Source organism: Pogona vitticeps, chromosome 3, assembly GCF_051106095.1.
Source record: "Pogona vitticeps strain Pit_001003342236 chromosome 3, PviZW2.1, whole genome shotgun sequence".
Classification (NCBI taxonomy): domain Eukaryota; kingdom Metazoa; phylum Chordata; class Lepidosauria; order Squamata; family Agamidae; genus Pogona; species Pogona vitticeps.
The window spans coordinates 83,004,233-83,022,228 of NC_135785.1; the positions used below are offsets into that span (position 1 = coordinate 83,004,233).

General features: G+C 40.8%; 1 protein-coding gene across 5 annotated transcripts in view; it reads left to right on the top strand.

Moving 5' to 3' along the window:
- Positions 1-1,796: 1,796 nt before the first annotated feature.
- Positions 1,797-17,996, top strand: part of PLCE1 (phospholipase C epsilon 1) — a 201,661-nt gene continuing 185,461 nt past the window's right edge. For 3 of the 5 annotated variants that reach the window (XM_072995309.2, XM_072995312.2, XM_072995313.2), the window contains exon 1: positions 1,797-1,935. The gene's annotated coding sequence lies outside the window, so the exon portion shown is untranslated. Of the gene's footprint in view, positions 1,936-2,849; positions 2,959-10,136; positions 10,355-17,996 lie in introns of those variants that run through there. The other 2 variants (XM_072995310.2, XM_072995311.2) reach the window with 2 other exon arrangements.

A 17,996-nucleotide genomic window follows, 5' to 3' on the forward strand; every position in this document is an offset into this window, starting at 1 on the left:
ACTGAATGAGATATGTTGCAGGTCATTTGATAGTTTTTGATCCAAAACCCATGAGGCTGAAATGCTGGAAGGGGAGGCAGCAAATATGCTGTCTTAAGCACGCTAGCTATCCTTTCACTGACAGCTGCCCATGAGACAGAAATGGAAAGCAGCAGCCTTACTAGAAATAGCACAGTGGTATGCAACAGTTTAAGAAGTCAGAATAATGGACCAATCAAACCTTAACATCAGAAACAAGAACCACAATGCTGTGCACACCTGGGATTAAGCTCCACTGAGACTTAATTTCCATACCATTAAATTGGCCTTGTACCAAATCAGCACCAAATTAACATAATATAAAAGCAGCAACCCATCTACAAAAGGCAAAAGAAACAATCAATGGTGCTTTGATACTACATGTGAACAACTTCTTTCTGCTGTCTGGACAAACTTCTTGCTCGTTAGCAATCCATATAGAAATTATCTCTGCTTTCAGTGGGAGAATTAAGCATGCACTTATATTTCTCTTGTTCTAAATCAATAAAACTTTAAAGTACTTCACTATTAAAAAAACTGGATTCTTCCTATGAATCCCCTTCTTAGATGTTATATTAGTTTGTAAATGTTCTTGTCATTGGACCAATAGAAGACGACCAGCCTTTGATATTTATCCCATCTGTGTAACGTATTACAGTTACACCCAATGAATCATAAAGAATGTGGCTTCATAAGGCAGAAAATAATTGTGCTTCGATCAATAGTACAGAGGGATGCTATACAATTTCAGAATAAAGTAACAGTGCCTAAGGTATTGGGCATACATTTCTGTATACATGGGTAATAGAAAGCAATAAAATTGAACTTCAAAAATTCAAATTCTCTTCCCAGAGTTTCCAGTGATGATGTGTTTCTGATACTGGAAGGGAACACTGTAAATGAACTGCAAGATTTACAAACCAAGACTGGGATATGATCTCCACATACCATAATTATGAGAACTGCTGTGATGTGAGATATATATGTACATAATAAAATTGTTCACTGCCTACAGCCAATTTTTTTTTGCCTCTCCTCCACTTGAGAAATCTCAGTTCCAGAAAAGATTTACAGGATCCTAGGGATTCCACACACCCCTCCTCCTTGTTTGCCTGTGGAAGGGGGGGGGGAATAAATCTTTTGCATGCAAAGATGCCCAGTTGAGTCTAATTTGTCGTTTTCCATAAAACAGATGGAAACTTCGCAGTGTTCTCCCCGCTTTCAAGACGCCTCCACCCCTCCCCCACCCCCAAAAGAGCCCTTTTAGTTACACAGCCTTTCTTCCCATCGTTAGTTGGCAACAGCTTTACAACGCAGAGGCTGTGCGCTCTACTTCTCAACAAAGTCCTCAATCGAGCCATTGTTTCCACCACGATCGCCTGCGTTTTTTCCCCCCACTGGACGGGGAAGGCAGGGTGTAAAAAAGGCACCTTGTGTAAAACTGTTGGCAAAGGCTTGGAAGTGAATTTAAAAAAAACACACCACTCCGCAAGATCTGTGAGCGCTGCTGCTGCTGCTGCTGCAACCCGGCTGGGTTATTGAGCCCTGGAAGTCGACTTAGCTCAGACACATTCCAAAGCAGTGAGGCAGCCGCCGCGGGACTCGCGCGCGCCGCTCCACACGACTCGCCTCTCTCGCGGCTGCCGCCCGGGCCGGCGAACGAGCGCGCGAGCGAGCAGCCAGCTCAGCCCAGCCCAGCCAGCGCTGCTGCTGCTGCAAGCAGTTTTACTACTCGCGGTGCTTTCCTTAGCCTCGCGCGTGCGGAGCAGGACACACCATGGCAGGTTCACGTCTCCAGCTACGGGAAGCGTCGGTTGTCGTCTGCTGATAGATAAGGAGGTGCGCGCGGCGGCGGCGGCGGCGGCGGCGGCCGGGGGGGGGCGACACACAAGACCAGGAGCATTCTGCGCCTCGGAGGTAAGGGGAGGAGAAAGCAGCTGCCTTCGCCGCTTAGTTAACCGTTTGTTTTGAAGAGCCGCTTCTAAGCATCAGTGTAGCTGGCGATTGTTGTTTTAAAATGTTGTTACTAAAATAAATAAATCAGAGCAAGGGATCCTGAAGTTGCAGCGATAGGCGTGCGGAGAATGGGCTCCGAAAGTTAAAAGAACGCAACCTTGTTAACCTTCCCCTCCCTCTACCCCCCCCCCCATTTAGCATCCCTACTATAACCGAGAAGATGAAATGAATGAATACTATGAAACGCTGAGTCGGAACTTGTAAAAGGAATTCTTTGTGTTGGGTTTCTAGCAACATGGGACAGGACCCGGGGTTGAAATTTTGAAAAGTGACATTTTTCTCGGCAGGCGTGGACCACAAATGTAAGTCCCAGGTGGCATCGCTCACGACCTCGGGCTAAATCGGAGCACTTTTATCCATTCAAAACTAGGGGAAACTTGGACGGAGGGCCAAGGAATCTAAGGCTGGACGCGCGCACGTGCTGAGGTTTCCCTTGGAAGCCCCACAGAATAGCGGCCTTAATGGGGTGGTGGGTGTTGGGGGGGGCGCGGTGTGCGTGCGTGTTCCTGTTCTCAGAACATCCCAAATGATCCATCAAGGAGGAACCCGTTGCGGAATTCTGTAACCGCGGCCTGGTTTGCTGTGCGGATTTGCAGGTTGCCTCCATCATCTTACAGGTGCGTAGCCTGGGGAAGACAGGGAAATCCCTCCTTGGTGTCTTTCCGCCCGCCCTTCCCCCACCCTCGCGTCCTCGAATACAATGCGTTGTAGTAGTAGTAGCAGCCGGGGGCGGCGTTCTGCTGGGCGCTTCATGCTTCTCTGCCCTGCGTTATCACGGAACGAACCGTCTGCCATCGGAGGCAGCGCCTAGGGCTGAGTCGGGATTTGCAGAGGGGGAAAAAAGCAAGCCTAGTTGATGTAGTAGTTACAGTGCTCGGTTTGGGAGATCAAGGATCAGCCATGAAATTCCCTCGGTGACCTTGGGTGAGTGACTCTGCCTCAGTTCAACCTACCTGACAGAACTGTTGAGAGGATAAAGTGAGGAGGAGGGTCATGTAGTTAGAGAAGGAAAAGTAGAGTATAAATGTAACAAACAAATAAAAGGTTTTGAAACTGCATCCTGCCCTAAGGGCCTGGTGGAGAAAGAAAGGCAGCTTCTTTTAAAGTGGAACCACTCAATTTAGTGGTCCACTTTAATTGGAGTAATCTTGGGGGACCAACTGGCCTTTTCCTTGTTCTGTATCCATGATTGCTGAGGTCCTTCTAAGGACAGCCGAAGTGGCTGTCTCACACACTCTGCTGAGACATAAACCTTTGTCACCTTTTAGCAGATGTGGACTGACTGTCTGGTGCCCTAATACTAAGGTTCTTAACCTTTCCCAATGTCTTCTGATGACTCTTCAAGATTCACTGGGGAGGGGAGGAGTTCCTTTAGTGTAACTCTTTTTGATTACAAAACAAAAAACCAAAACAAAACTGTATGGGCCAGTCATCTTCTTAACTGGAGTAACTGGCTGGAAGAGGGAGGGAACAGACTTTTGTCTGCAGGTATATACTTTCTCAGAATTAGTTGGCTTGTGCAATAGGTGTACACGTATGACTCTTCTGGGTTGTATAATGTACTGTACTTTATGTCTGATTCAAATATGCTAATAAATTTTGGGGTATTTCAATATGTAGGGTTTGTGTTAGGGAAACTGTGACAGTTCTGCTCACAGTGCATTCATTGAGTGTAGGACGGACACTAACTAGAATGTGCCAGCCCTTTTTATTTATTTAAGGTACTTGATGTTTTTCAAGACTATTATCTTCCCCAATGTAAAATATACAATTACATATCAATCTGAGAAATTAAAATCATAAATCACTTTAAATCAAGTGTGGTCCAGCTAAAGCATGCTTAGTTAAGAAATGGGAAATGTGAATCAAACAAGAAGCATATATAATTTTTAAAATGTGTTTCAATAAAAAAAAGATTTAAAAAATAATCTTAAAAGTCACAGCAAATGGAGCCTGATATGTGTATATTTAGGAGAGTATTCCACAGGCCAGAGAGTACCATTGGGAAGATCTTAACGACAGTGCCTACCAGCCTTTATCTTAATGACAAACTGGCAAATATGGCCTCTGATGATAATCTTAATTTACTGGCAGGTATTTAATCTTAACAACCAGGTCCTGAAGTCTTACAGTACATATCAAAACCAACACTTTGAACCAAGCATTTAAATGCACATATAACTGGTACAGCCAAGTCAAAACTGATATAATATAATTATTTGTCTAGCCCCTAACAAGGATATGAATGGTCACATTCTATATCAGCTGAAGTTTATAAGTTGTTGTAAAATACAGTCCCACATAGAACCCATTAGAGTCATGCAGTCTGGAAATAATTGGTGTGTGCATAACTTGAGCTAGATAGGGTTGCAGTTTACCAGTCAAAGTTGGCAAAAAAGTACTCCGGTCCTGCCTGTTGCTGCCACCTGTGCTCCTTTAGACAGCACTGAATCTAGAAATACTCCCAAGTTACAAAACTGGTTGTTTAGGGGGAGCCTTACAGCCTTACCCAACACCAGCTGAATCTCTCTGTCCAGATCAAAACGATGGAGAGCCCTGTGGCACCATAATAATTGACAAATGTATTGTAGCTATAGTAGATTATACTGTAACCCACTTCATCAAATGCAAAATGTACTATCCAGAATGTCAGATATATATATATATTTCTGCATTTCATTCCCATTCCCATATATATATAGAAATATATATATCAAAGTGGCATATATATAGTACATGTGACTGCAAAGTAAAATTGCAGACAGTGAGGTTGGAGGGGAATGAAATGCAGAAAGAATTTATAATAGCAATTACTGTATAACACTGCTTATTCAGAAAAGATTAATACTACCAATAATCATGTGCTGTCAAGTCAATTTTGACTTATAGTGACCCTTTCCAGAATTTTCCAGGTGAAGACACAGAAGCAGCATACCGTTCCCTTCTTTGGGGGTCATTCTGAGACTGTGCAGCTTGCCCAAGGCTACACAGTCTGGATCTGCTCACAGGAAGTACAGTGAAGAATCAGCCTTCCAGCCAGATACTTAGCAAGCCAACTATTCAGAAAATAGTTGCTGTTAAACCAAACTCCTTACCTCTAGGGAAGCGAATTAGTTATTTAATGATGGTGGGGGTGGGGTGGGGGATAAAGATACATTTGGTCAACACTGTGGTACTTTTCTAGAGGGAAGGATGGATGAAAGGACATACTGGTTTCAGTATCAGCAGCATTATAAAGACATTCGATGTCCATGTGACATAAATGGATTATAACTAGATGGATTGGTGGGTGCCACCACCTGTATTTTGTCACACATTGGGGAGGGGTTGAAAGGTCTATTTGACTTGGGGTCTGTCAGTCCTTGAGTTAAAGGGCGAGGGGGAGACGCCTTGAACCAGAGATAGGAAATATTTTTCTTTCAAACTACAACTCCTTGCTGGGTGTTTTTAAGAGCCAACTCAAGACCTGGCTCTTTAGGCAAGCCTTCCCTCCTGTCAATGCCTAATTTGTTCTTTTTAATTGTATTAATGTTGTTGTTTTATTTTTTATTATTCTTGAGTGTTGTTAGCTACCTAGAGTAGACTTCGATCTAGATGGGTGGGATATAAATAAACAAACAAACAAACTCCCAGAATACCTGAGCTGGAATGGTCAATATCTAAATAAAAGCAAATGTTACAGTTTTACCTGAAACTTTTAGATTTTCTGATAGCTGGCCTTTAAACATCTAGGCTTTTTGGGTGGTGGGAACTATCAAGGTTAAAGCGAGCTTGAGTAGACTAAAAGGTCTGTGCATGGGACTCACAAAATCAATGGTGGACTCCCAATCTTTCTCCTCACAATTTAGGCATCTGGGTGTATGCATGTATTAACTTTTTGATTGGTACACTATAGATTGAAGTCTCACTAGTGTGTGAAAAGCATAACATGGACTGGCTAATAATTTTGCATTTTAAAATTTTATTTTCTCTAGGATGCATTTCCCCCCATCTGCAAATCGGTAGCTGTCACGATTGCACATGGCCCCTGATTGTTTTACCAACTAGGAGCTCACGCTACATGCCCCTCAGCTGCCACCCGTTGATTTCATCAGCAATACCTATTATTAATAATAGATGTCCAGACCATATGTCATTTTAAAAGAATCAAACAGAAATTGTTTATTGATACAGGTGTTGACAGAACAATGTTCTGTTAACTCTTAAACATTTTTCTTTATCCACCCTCAACCACCATTCTTCCGCCCAAATTCCAAAACTCTCTCAACTTTTTAACTCTATCTCAAAAACCCTATCAGCGTCTATCTCCTCCTGCTGTGTCTCTTATACCTCCTGACTCCGCTCCTCCAGCACTCCCATTGGTCTATGCAAATAAGATATAAATAATCATGACCTAGGCAAATGCCACAGTAGCTAAATATAGTTTTGCATGGGAGATGAAAGAACCAATTATCCCAAATATAAAAATAATAACTGGGGGGGGGGAATACTTCTATTTACAAACCAGAGAAACTGTTGGCGCAACAAGGGTCAGATTGTACCAGTGATTGATATAATTTATTGGCCATAATCTCGCTGGTATTTGTGTAAGTTTTTGTGTAACCTGCTATAGCAAATTGTGGCTTATCTACAAGATACCAGGGCATGTCTCAGTTGCATCTTAGGCATGCACCTCATGTGTAACTGAGATGCTCCCTAGCACATCATCAATTAGCTACAATTAGTTGCGACAAGTTACACAAACCTTAGTGAACATGAGTAAGATTCCAGCTGTTGTATAGCTTCCAAAATGAAGAAAGGGGGGGCTTCCTAGAAATCAGAGCCTTTGCTTTGAAACAGGGGTAAGCAAATTGGGGCCCTCCACATGTTGTTGGATAGTAACTTTCATCACATTAGATAGCTTAGGAACACACTTTAACTGGCACAAAGGAATGCTGGGGGTTGTAGTCCAACAATATCTGGAGGTTTGCCCATCTGTGCCTTAGAAGCTTTATTCCTAATCCTGTATTTTGAGGGAGATTACCATAATCTTTTACTGAGTTAGGTACAGTACATTGTACCTTACCCTCAAAACATTATTTCACAAATTAAGCTGAGTGTAAAATTACCCTATTCTTGTATGTAAATACCTCAGCGCTTTACCTCATCATGGGTCTTAATAGTTAAATGGAGATGTTAGCTTGAGATATTTATCAGTAAGATAAGGGTACCTGAAGGATAATTTCTGGAGCTTACCATTAATTGGCAAGGATGTATCATGCACTTCATCCTCCTGTGAGGTTCAGTTAGTAAGCATGTATAATTTATTATTTTCCATCAGCAGTTATCAAACTTTGTCCTGGGTGGATAGCTCCGTGACTTAGATAGAGGTTGGGAGTTCAATCCCACACTGTGCATCCCATAAAAGCTAGCCTGTGTGACTTTGGGCAAGCTGCATAGTCCCTGAATGCCCCCCAGAGAAGGAATGGTAAACCACTTCTGAGCACACCCTACTTAGAAAACCCTGAAAAAGGTTGCCATAAATCAGGATTTACTTGATAACACAATCTTCTTCTTCATGGGATATCTGGCTCTCTTTCAGTAGCAACTTAACATTTGTGTTTTTTTTAATACATGTGTATTGTTGGAACTGGCTTACTATTATTTCTGCACTGTTGCTGCTTATTCTGTACTGTACATCTTTTGTTAAATTATTTAATATATTTATTTGACAGTTGTATCAAAGATGTGTAAAACAAAACCATAGTCACATATCTACAAAGGCATTAAAATGGCAGTGTCATTGTATATTAGCATTATTTTACTATGTTTTTGTTGGCTAAAATTTTTTTATGACTTACGTATTTTGTTAAAACATGTACAACATAAGAGATTATATAAATGAATTATTGTGATCTGATTAAAATCAATCTGAAAAAGAGAGAGATTTTTGCCACACTATCTCTGGAACTTTATTACTGTTTATGGATACACTCACATCTAGTTTTTTGCACTCTAAAATTTTGCTTCAAAGTCCTTTGGCAGCTGTGGATACAATGAGTTTTTTTTTTCATGTCAGTGGTGATTTGGTGAGTCAACGCCTCTCTGTTGATTCAAATGGGCCTACTCTAACTGTGACTTAATTTAGCACAGTAAGTTGCAGTTGGAGTAGGCCCATTTAAATCATGGAGGAGTCAACATATCAAATCCCCATTGATTAAATGGGCCTATTCTAGTGCAATTTATTACAACAAGAAACATGGTTTGGACCATTAGTTTCCTCTGCCACTACCATTATTATATTAGGATAGAAGGATTTGCCTTTTACTGTTCTTGTGCTATCAGTCTGCATATCCTATACACATTTCAGCTGTATACAGAATTGAAACGATGTGCCCTTGGTATTTCATGATTTATTGATCTCAGTGCTTAAACTTTCCCCCTTTAAGTGTATATGTATCTCTATCAAATGAGAATAACACTTGGGTGTGGTCCTTGAAAGCTTATGATGCAATACATTTGCCAGCCTCTAAAGTGGTGCAAAACTGGTTTTTTCCCCTCTGCTGAAGTTGCTGCTGCTGAATACACTCCAAGTCTAATTCCAGATTTATTCTTAGTAGTGCAGTCATAAGTACTGTCTTTTTTCTTCAGAAATAGTCCAACTCAGTATGCTGACACTTCTTCCCTACTAAAACTGTGCTTAAGATTGCACTGTAGGGCTGTAATTTTCTATTCCGTACCTGCAAATAAAACCCACTGAACACAGTGCATGGAATCTTGTTGCTTAGCATTGTACGTTGCACTAGACAGAGTAGGCTCAAATCCCTACTGATTCAAGTGGGCCAGTTACAGTGTGACCTAATACAGACCTAATACACTAAGCAACAGGATTTCACCCAATAGAGCTTACTTTTTAAAGAGTAATTTAGTTGGCTTGTCATTTCAATTGTCTAAATAAGTGTATGTGTTTTTGTACTAAAAGTGCAAAAACAGGCCTTAAAATGATGACCACAGGTCTGCTAAACTCTAAAACTAAGCACCCTTGCTCACTCTTCTAGAAAATAGGATTTGTGTACTGTATTCTCCTTGATCTCCCCTATATTCTCTTGTGAACCCAGTGTAGTGTGTAGTGAACAGAATGATGGACTAGGATTCAGAACTTGATTCCAAGCCCCACTTAGCCACAGAAGCTCATGGGGGGGGGAGTGGTGGAACTGGTAAAACCACTGCCATTTAACCTGAAAGTCCTATTAGGGTCACTGTATGTCACATAATAACATGTTTCCTTAGAAGCTAACCTTTTTCATTTTGACAACTAACAATAACGTGCCATCAAGTTGGAACTGACTTATAGCAAATCTAATAGGACTTTCTAAGTAACTGAAGTGTTTAAGGAGTGGCTTTACAAGTTTCCAGTGATGAGTTGAGAATTTGAACTCATATCCCCTGAGCCCTAGTCTGTCACTCTATCCAACAAGCAGTTAGGTGTTCAAATTACAGTTTCATCCTCAGGTGGGCATTGAGTATATGTGTTTGGAAAAAAGAGAAGGAAAACAAGAAGCATTGTAAAATGGAGTGATGAGGTAGCCTCTTTCAGAGTACACGCTGTAGTCACGTTGAATATAGTAAAAAAGTATCGTGGCACCATAAAAACAACGGACTGTAATTATTATGAATGCAGGAGGATTCTTAGCTGTTTCGCCGCAGCAAATTGAGAGCGTAATCTTTAACCTCTCTACATAGCAGCAACTCCCATAGAGTTAAACGGGGCTTGTTTATGGGTTAATTGGACGAGGAGGTCTAGTTCTTTGACATTTGTCGTGACATACGAATAACAGCAGGAAAGTATTTTGAAACTGGCCAAACGAGGCAGCTGCACACGGTTTTCCGGCAAACAGCTCTCCTCTTACTCGCTGTCTAGCTATGTTTTCCCGACCGTGAGGGGCAGCACTCCGCCAGCTTCTGAGGGAGCATTTTACCCCCTGGCTCGGTGCAAAGAGACGCAGCCATAATCTTTCCTCGCACGACCTCTAAGAGGCTGGCTGCTAAAAGCTGTTTGTTTGGTATTTTCCCGCCCAGCCGGCCGTTGTGGGACTGACCAGTCGCCTCCTTCTCGGTCAACCGACACTGGAAAACCACGGCGTTTCCCCTCGCCTGTCCTGCAGGGTTCCTCCCTGACTCTTGTTTGTTAAAGCAGGAAACCCCATTCCGACAGCCAGGGTGGGAGGGTTGGCTTTATTGAGCCTGGCTTCCCACGAAGTGGCAAACAGCGACTGCCGAACCGCGCGAGGAGTTGTTGGGCAATGCTGAGACTTAAAGGTGCGGTTTTCTCCGAGAAAGGGTGAGGCGCTTTCCCTGTTCTTGGACAATAAATACTTGCTTTGTGAACGTGCTTGCTACAGGTTCATCCGGGGCAAACGGTGGCAGTCCTGTTGTTGACTTGGACGGGGAGCTAAGCCCACCCGTGCTTCTCCACGTGCGCTTGGAAGCTCAAAAGGATTTAAGGCGGGAAGAAGTGGGAGGTGATTGAGGAGAGTCTTGCTCATGTTCCATCTTTATTAAGCCGCCCTCTTGGGACTGCCATTTTTTCTGCTCGTGAACTTTATCCGGGTTTATGCTTAACAGTGCAGTCATAATTCTGTTTACTCAGAAATCAATCCGAATCATTTCGCTGAGTGTTTTTTTCTGCTACACGCAGTGTTTACGTTGCCAGATTTTAAACAGTCTTTTGCTCCTTATAGGTTGAGCTCTGCATACTGAACTGTGGTATTGGCAAGAGATGATGATAATCTTCATTTGGGGAAAGCTTCATTTGCTAACTTCAGTAGATCAAACTTACTGTTAATGGCATAGGAGTGATTTTTTGTGTGATCAGCTGACAATCCTAAACGTTATCCCAGCAAGATCATATGAAGGTGAAAACTGCATCTGTTGAATTTCTTTATTTTTCATAGTTGTGAAAAGGCCAGGTAGGAATGCAGACCTACCAGAAAGTGTAAGCAGTACTTAATTTCTCACCTTAGCGTCTGCTTTCTTACATAGAGATGTTTTTTGTGTGTAGGGGGTACCTAAAATTCACATACTGTACTGTATCTTTATAGAACTGAATCCAGTTGTTGGGAACAACTTGAGTAGATCCACTGAATCAGTGAAATTACATAAGTATTAACTATTTGAAGTTTGATGTATTCTCGAAGGCTTTCACGGCCAGGATCTGATGGTGGGTTTTTTGGGCTCTTTGGCCGAGTTCTGAAGGTTGTTCTTCCTGACGTTTTGCCAGTCTCTGTGGTTGGCATCTTCAGAGGACTGGAGTCAGAACTCTGTCCATGCTCCGTTGCTGTTTGTTGGATAGTTGAATATTTAAAGCTGTGGGATCAGCATGTTTTTGTTGTGGATGTATTGTTTGATTCTGGTGTGAATGCTATGTTTTGTGTTTCCAGTATATACCTGTCCACAACTGCAAGGTATCCAGGTTTTCCTCTTCAGTTTGGTGTTGTTTTCTTGGTTTGATGGCTGTTTTGATTTCATTCTTGGAATAGCCATTCACCTGTAGCAGGAGTATACACACCAGAATCAAAGAACATGAGAGACACTGCAGACTAAAATAACCGGAAAAATCAGCAGTAGCTGAACATGCCCTAAAACAAGCTGGACATGAAATTCTATTTCAAAATATTGAAGTACAGAACAACACCAGCAATCATTATGTTAGACTGCACAGGGAAGCCATTGAATTCCATAAACATCAGCAAAGTTTCAACACAAAAGAAGAAAGTCTGAAACTTAACAAGATCTGGCTCCCAGCACTGAAAAATACAGCCTGCAGAAGGTCAACAAGGACCAGTCACAAGGACCAGGGATCGCTGCACAAAAAAGACCAGCTAAAGACACCCATCAACCACATTGACAGGTAAACTCTCCCCCTTATCACAACAATACATACACAACAAAAACATGCTATCTCCTGAAAAGGACAAAAGCTGTTCCCACAGCTATAAATACTCAACTATCCAACAAACAGCAACGGAGCATGGACAGAGTTCCTACTCCAGTCCTCTGAAGATGCCGTCCACAGAGACTGGTGAAACATCAGGAAGAACAACTTTCAGAGCACGGCCAAACAGCCCTAAAAACCCCACAACAACCATCTACAGTGGTGCCCTGCTTGACGGTGTTAATCCGTTTCGTTAAAATTGCTGTTAAGCGATATCATTGTCAAGGGAAAGAAAAGAACTCATTGAAATGTATTGAAAACCGGTTCAGTGCATTACAATGGGCAAAATACCTCATTGTAAAGCGAAGATGCTCCATAGGGGAATCCATTTTTGATCACTGTCTTCTGGAAATAGGTCCGGAAAACAGTGGGCGGCCATTTTGAAAACCCAACAATCAGCTGTTTTTGATTGTCGAGAAGCGAAACATTGGTTCCCGAAGCAGGGAACCGATCGTCGTGAAGGGGATTTCCCCCATTGAAACATTATTTTGTGATCGCAAAAACCTCATCGTGAACCGATTTCGTCGTCTACCAGGGTAATTGTCAAGCGGAGCACCACTGTATTTGAAGTTCCTTTTCCCCCTCACATATCTGAGTTTGTTTGTTTGTTTGTTTGTTTGTTTGTTCGTTCATTCATTCATTCATTCATTCATTCATTCATTCATTCAATTTATATCCCGCCTATCTGGTCGAAACGACCACTCTAGGCGGCTTCCAGACAAAAAAAATGCTGACTTAAATACATATAACAAAAATAAAAATATACAAAAGTAAACAATAAACAATAAAGAAAAACAATAAGCAAATTCTTCAAGATGGCAAAAAATAGCACATAATAGGTAAAGAAGGAAGAAAAAAATTTAATTGTTATCTGGAGGGAAGGCCTGCTTATACATCCATATTTTTAGATTGGTCTTGAAACTACCCAGCGACGGGGCCTCACGAATCTCTGGAGGCAAGTTGTTCCAGAGGCGAGGAGCCACCGCCGAGAAGGCCTGATTTCTTGTTTTCTCCTTTCGGGCCTCCCTCGGCGTAAGGCTCCTCAGTCTCACATCCTGACTCAATTGAGTGACCCGGGTAGTTCTTGGTGGGATCACTTATAAATTAAGTAAGTTCTTTAGTTCTTCAGAATTCTTTGTCAGGCAAAAATAGTATAAAATTTGGGTCCGAAAAAAGCAGCCGAAATGTGAGGCCTGTGGCTCTTGAACCTTTGCCATCAAGACAATATGGAGTTTGTAGGTTTCACATCATGAGGCGGAGATGTCAGATGGATGCACCAGTTTACCGTTCCTCCTCTGTATGTTGGCAAAAGCTTGTGTGGGACCTCTGTGGACTGTTCATTGTCTTAAATGACACACACCCCTTTGTAGGCTTGTAGAAGAGAGCATGGAAAACAGCAGCAAGGCAGGAAATCAAAATTAAATATAACGCTTGAAAAGAAGTGCAGCTCAGTTGCATAAGACCTATCTTAATATTTTCTCTGAGTGTAGGTTGTCATGTATTCTGTCTTGAAACAAATTTCATATTTTTATTTACCTTGTTCGTTTAAGCAAATGAGAAAACATCTGGAAAAATCTTACTTTTGGGGGTTTCAAAAAAATTAGGGCATCTACATTTTGGAGCTTGAGTGTCAATCTTCAGTTGGTTGTGAAATGTAGCTTTAGGTCTGTTGCTATATTTCATCTTAAATTTACCTTAGAGTTATTGTGACACTAAAGTAGGATGCTACATACATATATACAGTGCCACCTTGAACTTCTTAGTGGGATGATGATGCATCAGTAAGATAATAATGGTAAAAGTGAATTGACATTACACCCAAATCTCTCACTGCCTGTTGAATAATCTCAAAAAATTACTATGCATCTAGACCTCAAGAACTCATGCCTTCTCACTGTGTTAATAAAGAACTAAATCGTTGATATTGAAACCACTAAAGTGGGTTAATTTCACCTATTTGTTGGAAGAGTGGAAAAAGTGGTTTAATTGTGCTCTTTGATTCTCCAGTGAGTAAGTACTTTGATTTTCCAGTAATATGAAGTCTGTTAGGTTTCACTGAACTCTGTTTAAGAATTCTTGGATGCTGAAAACTAGTCATGGTTTTGACATAGCATGTCACTACATATTGCTCTTCCCTGTCTTATTATCTCACCATGAAGGAGTGTTGTATGAGACTTTTATTATTCAGTCACCACTTTTCCCTGTACACGTTGTAGTAGATTTAGACCTACTATCCAAACAGAAAATATGTGACGTCAGATTGGTTTATAGAAAAACACTGTTGAGCCTTGTGGCACAGTGGTTAAACCGCTGTACTGCAGCCAAAACTGTGCTCATGACTTGGGGTTCAATCCCAGGTAGCCGGCTCAAGGTTGACTCAGCCTTCTATCCTTCTGAGGTTGGTAAAATGAGTACCCAGCTTGCTGGGGGGGGGAGAGACAATGTGTAGCCTGCATAATTAACTTGTAAACCACCCAGAGTGCGCTTGAAGCACTATGGGGCGGTATATAAGCAGCACGTTTTGATTTTTGGCTTTGTTTCACACAAACAAGACATTGCTAGAGCATGACTGCCGTATTATGCAAATATCTGCAATTATTTAATAAATGTCTGTTGTGCTATTGAAACTTCTCAATGTTCTATGTAATTTCACCTGAAGGGTTTTGTTCTGTTAAAAATATTGTTTAATTAACTGGCCACAATTCCGAGAAACCTAAGCATAGTTAAATGCCATTGAAACTTTAGCTGGATTGTGACCTTCTTTCTCTAATATGTAGGCAGCTTAATGTTTTCAGCAACAGCAAGATCACAAAGAGTAAAGGTTTTTCTAGATGAAAAAACAGGCAATAAAAAAGAGGAAGTATATATTTTTTTTATCTGTGCTTTGGCTGCAAAGGCTTCTAATTATAGTAATGTAAATTTATTTACTTTTAAACACATATACTGTATATATAATGGTAGAGATGTAGCATGAAAGGGCAACTAGAATAATTAAGGTATGGCAAGGACACTTTTACTGTATGGAAAGCTTCTGGCAATTTGGGCTCTTAAACTAAGGGACAAAAATGATGAAAGGGCTGGATCATACAGGTACAGTATACAGAACTGTAGATGATGTGGAGAAAGTACAGTGTTCTGAGTTTAGAATTAGGAGTAATCTAATAATTATACATTATGGGTGATTCATGCTTCCCATAAATAAACCCATGCCAGAAGATGTGATGATTTGGTACTGGTTATGGGAAAGAAACATCTTTTGTAGCTAGAGAATAACTTAACACTAAACAAAAGATGGGAGATTCTGCTGGTTCTGCTTGATAGCTTTTGATACCATCAATTATGGGCATCTTTCTGAGATCTCTGACAAGACCAGGAGGAGGGGGGTATGGTGTTGTGATAGCTGCAGTTCATCCTGGAGAGATGGACCTAGAAAGGGGGTACTGAGAGAGTGATTCACGTTCCATGCTGTTCAACATCTATATAAAACAATAGGGAAAAGGTTGTGGCTGCTTCAGTCATCACTATTATGAGGACAGTACTCAGTTTTACCTCTTTTTTTCGACCAAGTAGTCCAAGAGAGGTTGTGGAAATTCTGAATAAGTGTCTAAATGTAGTTTTGGGGTGGATGGTGGTAACAAGCAGAACTTAATTCATATAAAACAGAAATATTGTGAAGCTGCTGCTGGAAAGTGGAGTGCATTGAATTCTAGTGGAGTTACATGCATGTACGCATACATGCGCATACCCGTGCGTGTATGCACGAAAGAGAAGTTGCAGCTCCTGGACTCAACATTATCACTGAAGGATCAGATGTTAATAATAATGAGGGGCAGGATCATTACTAGGCTGGAGCAACTACCGCTTTGTGTCCCTAGTGAAGGAATTACAGAATTTTCCCATTTGCATTTGGCATTTTAACAAATATAGGCTTTTCAAGAACGTTGTTTTTCATCTGGCTTTGTCTGACTTGCTATGAATAGGTAACTGAATGACGGGCAATATAGGCGTGCAAGGGTGCCCTGTATTGATACAACTCCTTTGGCATTCAGGTATATAGGCCCCCTTATGTTTCTAGTTTTCAGACATGTCTTGGAACATCTTTCTTCAGAATAACTTTTAATTGATATTTTTGTGTTCCTTATGAAGCTGTTGCTTGTATTTTTTTATCTTGCGTGCTGATTGTCTTGGTTTTATATTTTAAATATTTTAAATCACTTTATATTTCAGCTAACAATGTTGTGCTTTTACAGATTATAATTTATGTTATAATATTTTTGCATATTATATGTTATGAGCTGTCTTAGGAGGCACCAGATATAAAAGGCAGTATAGAAGTGCTTAAAATAAATAACCAAGTTTGTTAACCAAGTGAGTGAAGACTGAGTTTATTGAGAAATATGAGTGGAATTATATAAACCTCAGATTGCCTCTTGACACCAAGCTTCGCCATAGGGCTTATTGCTATTGGTGTTAACTATGTCGTGTAAGGGGTATTTGGGTGTCTTGCAAAAGTATTTTGAGATTATGAGATATAGACTATGCTATCACTGAATAACCATGCTCTACAAAAAGGGTTGTCTTCTCAAAGTAGGTGTCAAATGTGGTACAGGGAGGATGCCGCATGCAGGAAGAAGGCTTTCACTCTTGTAATGCTACAATCTAGGATCATCCCCTGAAGCTTCAGGGTAGAAGATTCAGGACAGATAAAAGGCTCCATGTATCACATCGTTAAATTTGTTGCAGAGTTTTTAATTTTTTGCTAAATTCCTCTAGCTACGCAGCAGAAGTGTGACAATTCACAGAGCAGAGTGGTTCAAGTTTCCCAGCGTAGTCCACTCCTTTTGTTACTAACTGGCATTTAAAGTCCTAATAACACACTCTGAGACATTAGTAGGAAAAAGAATGAAAGGTTTCATTACTTACAGTTGAACAAATCAAACAACAGACAAACATGACTGTTTTCTGCAACAGTCCTCAATAGACTCATGAGAGGGGGAAAAACACTGAGCAGAGAGGTGGGACTCTCTTTGAGTTCAAAGGCAGGAGGGAACTACCCTGTTTCCCCTAAAATAAGCCCTAGCATGATTTTTCGGGATGCTTGTAATATAAACCCTACTCCCAAAATAAGCCCCGGTTAAGTGAAATCCCATCCTTCACCATTGTGCAGGACCAGAAGAAGATGACATGACTGTATTTGAATAAATGTAGATTGTTGTACATGAAAAAAAAAAGACATCCCCTGAAAATAAGCCCTAATGCGTTTTTTTTTTTGGGGGGGGAGCAAAAATATAAGACCCTGTCATATTTTCATGAAAACAGGAAATCGATAGATGGATTGGTGGTTGCCCCAGCCAAGAAAGGTCATTGACTCAATGGGCCTACTGAAGTGCAACTTATTACTCTAAGCAACATGATCTCAACCAATATTTATATGACAGATTATACTGTTCTATTGTTGCCCTTGGTTGCAACCTTATGTATAAATATAGGCATCTTTTATACATATGTAACTCTGCTTTATTTCAGTAAGAAATGCATGACTGGATAAGGTTTAAAAGTATGAACTGTAATTTACATAATTCCAGGAGACTATTTTTTGTTACAATGTTATATTTTCATTAGTTACTTTATTGTTGCAAAAGAAAAATTTTGCTTTGGCTATACTGTAGTTTAATGACATTTTGTTGTACTTATGTACATAGAGGGTGTACCTGAGAACTCACTGTAACAAAGCATAAAGGTTGCTGCAGCACAGTGCTTTTATGTGATAAGCCTGCGCAAGTCTTTTGAAAAGATCCCAATTCTGCCAAATACCTTTGTCTTGTGCTAAGCAGGATTTATGCCTACTGATGAATAACTGAAATGTTGTAGTAGTGGGCTGTACCATTTGAAACTGTTACAAGACATAATATTTTGATATTTCCAATTAAAAAAACATACACACCATCATGCAGACAGAATTTTTGCACAATGAAGAGATGAGTTATAA